Here is a 7,263-nt window from a genome sequence, read left to right as displayed (position 1 = left end):
TTGATACTGGGGTACTGAATCCAGGTCCTTAGGCATGCTAGGCAAGCATCTTAACCATTGAGCTATCTCTCCAGCCCACTTTTTGATGTTTTATGTTGTGTATGACATGACATGTCTACAGAGATCAGAAGATGAGCTTGGGCATTGGTCCACACCATCCATCTTGTTTGCTACAGGGTCGATATTGTTCATTGCTGCATGCCAGGCTGACTTTCCTGTCTCTGCCTCCCATCTAACCACAGAAGTGGTAAGAATACCGGTGCATGCTAGTGCATCTGGCTTTCCGTGGGTTCTGAGCATCTGAACTCAGGTGGTCCTCACACCTTGCACAGCAAATGTTTAATCCATGGAGCCTTCACTCCAGAAAAAGAATTATTTTGTTTTTAAGAGAATACTGACTTTGATGAGCCATTGTAAAACCTTCCTAGCATCTCATAGAAAACAGCCAAGTTAAAAGCCTTTCCTCTGCTGCTCACTGGATCTGTCTTCATAATTGTGACAAAAAATGCATCTGTTTTAATTAATGCTGCTCATTGCAAGGGTTTAAGGCTATTCAATACACAACATATGAACACTGCTTTGAATCCTCCTGAGAACAACAGGAGGTAGATTCTGTCATTACTGTCACATTTTGCAAAGGCTGAAACTGAAATCACCGAGTAGGTACCTGATGCAAGAGATTCAACTGTGTCTTGAATCCCATGATTTATTTTGTAGCATATTAATTTTAGGACAATTTTGGCATTCAATCTGGAAATATATTTCATAAAAATACAACTCCTTTTGTTTTTTTTTTAAGATTCCACAAGGCAGACAAAAGGAATGTACAAAACCTGCCTATTATCTTGACTTAGCTTACAACCCGAGTGCTTCCATTCAGAGGAAAGGCCTTTACCATCCTGGCCTTTATTCCTGCCTTTACCCCACCTCAATTCAAACCATTCCTTAGGCAGCAAAACAAATGGGATCAAGTAATAAATCTTTTCCTCAGAAAAATTTTCAGATCAGAAAGGTAATTTGGATTGACCATGTGCTACTCTAAAAGCAAATTTAATGGCTGGAGAAATTAAGCAAACATCTAACAAGGTTATAAGTACCATGTTCACGAAGCACACAAGTAAAGAGGGACTCCGAAGAACCAAGTGAGAGCCTAGTACCTTCAGAATAAACTCAGGATTATATCAACATATCATTGATAAATTACATTTACTTCTAGTCATTTTATAAATCCTTACATCTTTTTAAAGAAGTAGATTTTTGGGCGGGAGAGATGGCTTAGTGGTTAAGCACTTGCCTGTAAAGCCTAAGGAGCCTGATTCAAGGCTTGATTCCCCAGGACCCTCGTTAGCCAGATGCACAAGGGGGCACACGCATCTGGAATTTGTTTGCAGTGGCTGGAGGCCCTGGCATGGCCATTCTCTCTCTCTCTCTCTCCCTCTCTGCCTCTTTCTCTCTGTCTGTAACTTTCAAATAAATGAAAATAAACAACAACAACAAAAAGAACAAATTCTTGTTGAGGTAATAAAAAAATGTTAAAAAAAAAGAAGTAGATTTTTAAAGTCTTTTCTTTTATGAAAAGTTGTTATATATTCCTTTTATCGTTTCAAATCAGTTCAAGGCAGTTTACCCAATTTCACGTTTTCTGCCTTACCATGAAGGTGTGCTGCCTAAACTTCTCATGAGGAGAAGTTCCAGTTCAGAATCTGATGCCCCTGAGAGAGGGGCTGGCTAGACTTTGTTGTGTATATCTACCACATGAAACGTTCTTTCTCCAAAAATACCCTTACTGTGGCTCTATACATTAGTTACACAACATCTATACATCACCTTCTCCCTAGGGGGCTTCGGAGGGCACATCATTCATTTTCACCTTAAACCATCAGGCAGTGTGTCATACACACCCTGGGAATAAGACCTGGTCATCAAAAATGGGAGAAAGAGACCAGCAAACAGCCACTTACTTTATGTCCCTTATAGACACAGTGTCCAGCCATGAGTATGAATGCATAACAAGTATGAAATTCAGCACAAGAAGGAGGATTCATAACTGTAGTAACTCATGACTTTCTGCATGTTTATAGAACTTTGTTATCACACAGGTTGTTAAATGGATGCCTTAATTACATTCATGGTGGCCAAATTATGACAGTCGTGGGAAGCCAGTATCTGGACCTTCTGCTATGTTCTCAACCAGAGCTTTCTCATATTACAGCTTTAGAAACAATTATAATTTTAGAAGAAGATGTGGGGGAAAAGGCATACTTCACTAGTAAACACACACAGTGCTGCATTACTGTACCCTGCTGCTGATAGAGGTTCTCTTCAGGAAATGTGAAGTGTAATCTAAAGGCAGGTGCTGGAGGGAATAGATAACACCCGAACTTTTAAACAAAGTTCCTTCTCTTGCTAATTGAATAGCTAGCTCCAATTTATAGCTACTCTTACAAAGGTGGATTCAATTAAGACTACTAAAAAATACACTGATATACAGGCTTTGGGAATTTAGAAAATTATGTTTCTATTAAGTCTAGCAATTAAGTGTTAGTCTTTGAGGTGAATGGTTCTCTTATTCCTTTTCTATGAAATACTTCCAACAGCTGATGTTGTTTATATTAAATCACAACTAATTTGTCTTAAAATTTTATTCTCAGCAGCTAGCATCAGCCTCATCATAAATTTTTCTCGTATGCATTGCCACTTTTTTAAGCCACAGTTCTAGACCCAGCATGAACTCAAGACTACTTGCTAATATTATACAATGCGGACAGACTGCATTGGGTCTTCTGCTAAATTACCATTAATCCATTAAAAAAAAATAATACATGCTGGGCATCGAGTGCACACATGTAATAGAAGACCTTCAAGGCCCAAGCCAGCCCAGAATTCAAAGTGAAAATGTGTCTCAGAACAATAGCCGGGCGTGGTGGCGTAACAAAACACATTTTATTGCTACGAAATTGCACTTCCACTCTGAGCAGAGAACTGTTGGCAGAGCGGTGCAAAAAACGTGAGCAATCCGACTTTTAACTTAGAGAAGCAGAAAGATCCAGCCACCACTGTCAATACCTGCCAATAGGCAGCAGTCCAGCAGCCAAAGCGTTTTAGGAAAACAGGGGGGATCTTCACCCAACCTAGCCATCTCCTTGCGGGCCATCTTCCGCCCGAGATCACTGAAGAGCAAATGAGGAAACCAGGTGAGAAACACGGGAAGGCAGGGGCAGTTTTCATTCACGAGGATAAAGGCTGTGGCGTGATTCTCTTGGAAACAAGAACGCTGGCGGAATCTGCCCAAGTGGAGCCCGAGGGAGTCCGCGGCGTGGAAAGCGGCCGCAGGTGCGCCTAGCGTCCCTTACAGCGCAGTCTCTTTCCCAGGGCGCGTCCCGCGAGCTGTTGGAAGAAGCCTTTTCTGCGTTTGGCCAGGCAGGAAGGGCTGCTGTGATTGTGGCTGGCCGGGGAAGACCCTCAGGAAAAGGCATTGTTGAGTTCTCAAGAGAGCCAGCTGCTCGGAGAGCTCTTGGCAGATGCAGTGAAGGCTCCTTCCTGCTGACCACACGTCCTCACCCTGTGACTGTGGAGCCCACGGACGAGCTGGACGATGCAGAGGGACTTCCAAAGAAGCTGGTGGCTAAAAACCAACGAGTCCACGAGGAGGCGAGGGCAGCCAGCCAGACCTGCGCAGCTCTGCTCCTTTGAGTATGACTCTGCCATGGCTGGAAAGCAATCCCTGGGGTGGAGAAGCCGCAGGACTAGGTGGACCCCAACGTCAAGGAAGCTCGGGAGAAGCCGGGGATGGATACGCCATGGGCACCAGGTCGTGCTACTGGGGCAGGATTTGATGAGGAAAGAAGAATTTAGGAGAATGGAAGAGCTACACAACGAAGATATTCCGAAGGAGAAGCAGTGATGACAGCTGGGCCTCGGGCCGGAGGAGGAGCAAAGGTGCTGCGAGCAAGAAAGGGGGCGGCAACAAGAAGAAATGATGCCACAACAGCAGGAGGAATTCAAGAGAACCTTCCCTGACGTGAGAGAGTAAAGGCTAAGGACCGGCCAGACAGCTGTGGGAGGTACTGTGGGAATAAACCATAATCTATGCCCCCTGCTCCTGCGCCACCTGGTACCCCAGCTCCTCCAGGACCTGCCGATCTGATGCCGGATGGAACCCACCCCACCAACAACGGAACGTTTTGGCCAAGCCGCTACGATGAAAGGGATTGGGGCGATTGTTGGAACACCTGCATTCAACCATGCAGCTCCCAGAACCAAATTTGCTCCAAACAAACGTCACTGATAATAATAAAGTTGCAGTGTCTAGTTCCCACAACCCTTTGAAAGAAAGACCCTTCTTGGACTAGCCAGTAAAACCAACAGATAGGATTCCCCTGCCTGAATTACTTGGAGGCAGAGGAGAAAGGAGGGCAGTATTTAAAACAAACAAGGTTCTGTGTGGCACACTATACTGTTCAAACAATTCTCTGTGGTGCATTCCTGAAACCGTGATTATTCGGGGGCTGGGGAACCATAACAAGGAGGAATCAGAGGTCCAGGAATAAAAAATGTCCATTTTTTTTCTTTTTTTTTTTGTCTACCATGTTTTAATTGCTTTTTCAATTTTATACTCTGAAGCTCCAGAAACATTGCCATATGTGCCACACAATCACACATCTCCCCATGGCCTAGCCCCTTTCCTCCTCTTTACCCCCGGTGAGAATTCAGACAACTGTCCACAGAGGCCACAGCACACACACGGCTCTGTTGCCGCCCATGTATTACTCCTTCATGTCCTGAGGAAGACGTTTTCTCTTAGATATTTTCATTTTAGCGTATCTTTTGAAACAAACTTCTTCTTCATGTGCCCTTTTTGCTGTCTAGAATGTTCCCAGCTTTTCTCTATAGGCCTAGTACAGCCTTTGGGATGGGTTACTGTGTAGGGAAGGTCTAACCGTACCTCTTAGACTTGCCTATCTTAGGGAGTTCTGCTGTACATTGTTTTGTTAGTTTACCATTTTTGGTTTGTCACTGATATCTTATATGTGGAGTTTTTTTGTTTGTTTATTTGTTTGTTTGTTTCTGAGAAATGGAACAGTAATGCAGCAGTATCTTATTAACATACATTTGAACCTTTAAAAATTACGATTCCCTATTTATGCTGGAATTTTAGAGAAATGTTACATGAAAGCAAGAGCTTCAATGAGGAAACCGTAAAGTACTTGTACAGGTTCTTTAAATAAATATTGAGGGGCTAGGAAGAGGAACCAGCCAGTAAAGTGCTTGCTACACAGTGTGAGGACCAAAATTCAGATACCCACCACCCTTGTCAATGCCTGATGGGCACGTTGTCCCGATGATATACACGGGGCAACAGAATATCCTAAGTGTAATCTGGTGTAGCCAAATACGTGAGCTCTGAGTTCCAACCAAGAAACTCCTATCTCAATAAATAAGGCAGAATTTGATGAAGGAAATCAATGTGAACTTCAAAACTCTCTCTCCCTCCTTCCCTCTCTCTATCACACACACACACACACACACACAGTCCCTACACACAAACATACAAAGAAGCATAGGCACACACGCATGCACACCACACACATGCGCACAAAAGTAAGATAAAGTAAAAAAAAAAAACCACATAAAATATTTAGGGAACTTGCATTAAACACTAACTGGGAATTTACTCAATATTTATTTACTTAAACTAGACTCTATAAATATTAGTAACATGTGGTTGCCAAACACTTGAAATGTGAGCAGCCTAAATTGAGATATGCTTGAATAATAATGTTTTCCATGGATTTCACAGATTCTACAAAGAAATATTGAAAAATTTCACATTAATAATTTACATTTTTTACCAAGAATCCACATGTAATATATTGGATGAAATGAGATTTTCGTTAAAATTATTGCCACATGCTTTATTTTACATTTTGATATGTCTACAAGAAAAATTTAAATTACTTATATTTTCCATTTATGGTTAATTTTACTTTTTAAATGTGTGGTTCTAGACTGAAGGTCGATGAGATGACTTGTGGACCAACCCAGATCTGTTGACTGGAAATAAAATTTTATTGCAATTAGCCAAAATCTGTTTTTCTGGGGGGTGTGTTTTATAAATAGCTATATTTTCATAGGATATGTGGCAGAGGGGAATGGTCAGACATAGGGCTTCAAAGATTCTTAAAACATGTACTATTACTTTCTTTGGAGAAATCCATTGTGTACCATTGTTCCAGATGCCAAGTTCCTATGTTCCTCAGGAATCGGTACGGTAAAGGGAATAGTTACTTTTAAATTGACTTGAGAAATGAATACCATACAGAAAACATATGCATTGAGGAAGTACACAGTGTAAGTTCTTTACAAAAATAACTTTTAATCCCTAAAATCAGAGTTGGAAAGTGACACGGGGAGTCATAAAACATTGGGTGAGAACACATTCAGTAACTTCCTTTCCAGACTTCGTTGGTCAAAGGACTGAATTCAAACCTTGAGTTTCATAGTCAAAGCATGTTATCTTTGAAACATTCCAAGGTAAAGATGATTTTTATTATTTAATAAATATAACTTTGCAGACTCCTTTCCTCAGCCATCCTATGAGGCAGTGCCTAAAATTATTGGATAATAAAGGGACTATGTTTGCTTTTTATTTCTAATTAAGTTCAATGAGTTTACCATAGGATTTTCTAGATTAGTTTATTTTCTAGGTTTTATTATAAATATCAAAGAAGATCAACTTATATGTAATATGTTATATAACTATATGACAAAAGAGAATTTATTTGTACATTTGATCTTGATTCTCACTCATTAGATGTCTATACATATTACACAATGTTCGCTATGATGTTACCATAACATGTCAACTTCATGAGCCACAGTGCCAAAAGATTTAACTAAACATTATCCTAAATGTTCCTATGAGAGTGTGTTTGGGGGATATTAACATGCAAACTACTCAATTTATGAAGAGTGGATTGTCCTCCATAATGGGTAAGACTCATCCAACCAAGTGATGATATCAACAAAACATATACTTATTTTTTGGTACATGAAGAAATTTCTTTAGAAAATAGCCTGGCTTGAAAACTGGATATATATCTGCAGAAGGATGAAATAGATTCTTCTCTCTCGCCATGCACAAGAATTTAGTCCAAATGGATTAAAGACCTTAACATCAGAATGGAAACTTTGAAACTACTAGAGGAAAAAGTAGGGGAAACCCTTCAACATATTGGTCTTGGCAAAGACTTTCTGAATACA

The 7,263-nt window shown here is 40.8% G+C and overlaps 1 pseudogene; it reads left to right on the top strand.

Moving 5' to 3' along the window:
• Nucleotides 1–3,044: 3,044 nt before the first annotated feature.
• LOC101606217 lies at nucleotides 3,045–4,288 on the top strand (annotated as a pseudogene).
• The last annotated feature ends 2,975 nt before the right edge of the window (nucleotides 4,289–7,263 follow it).

This window comes from Jaculus jaculus, chromosome 7, assembly GCF_020740685.1.
Source record: "Jaculus jaculus isolate mJacJac1 chromosome 7, mJacJac1.mat.Y.cur, whole genome shotgun sequence".
In the NCBI taxonomy this organism is placed as follows: Eukaryota; Metazoa; Chordata; class Mammalia; order Rodentia; family Dipodidae; genus Jaculus; species Jaculus jaculus.
This window is presented reverse-complemented; position numbering and strand designations above follow the sequence as displayed.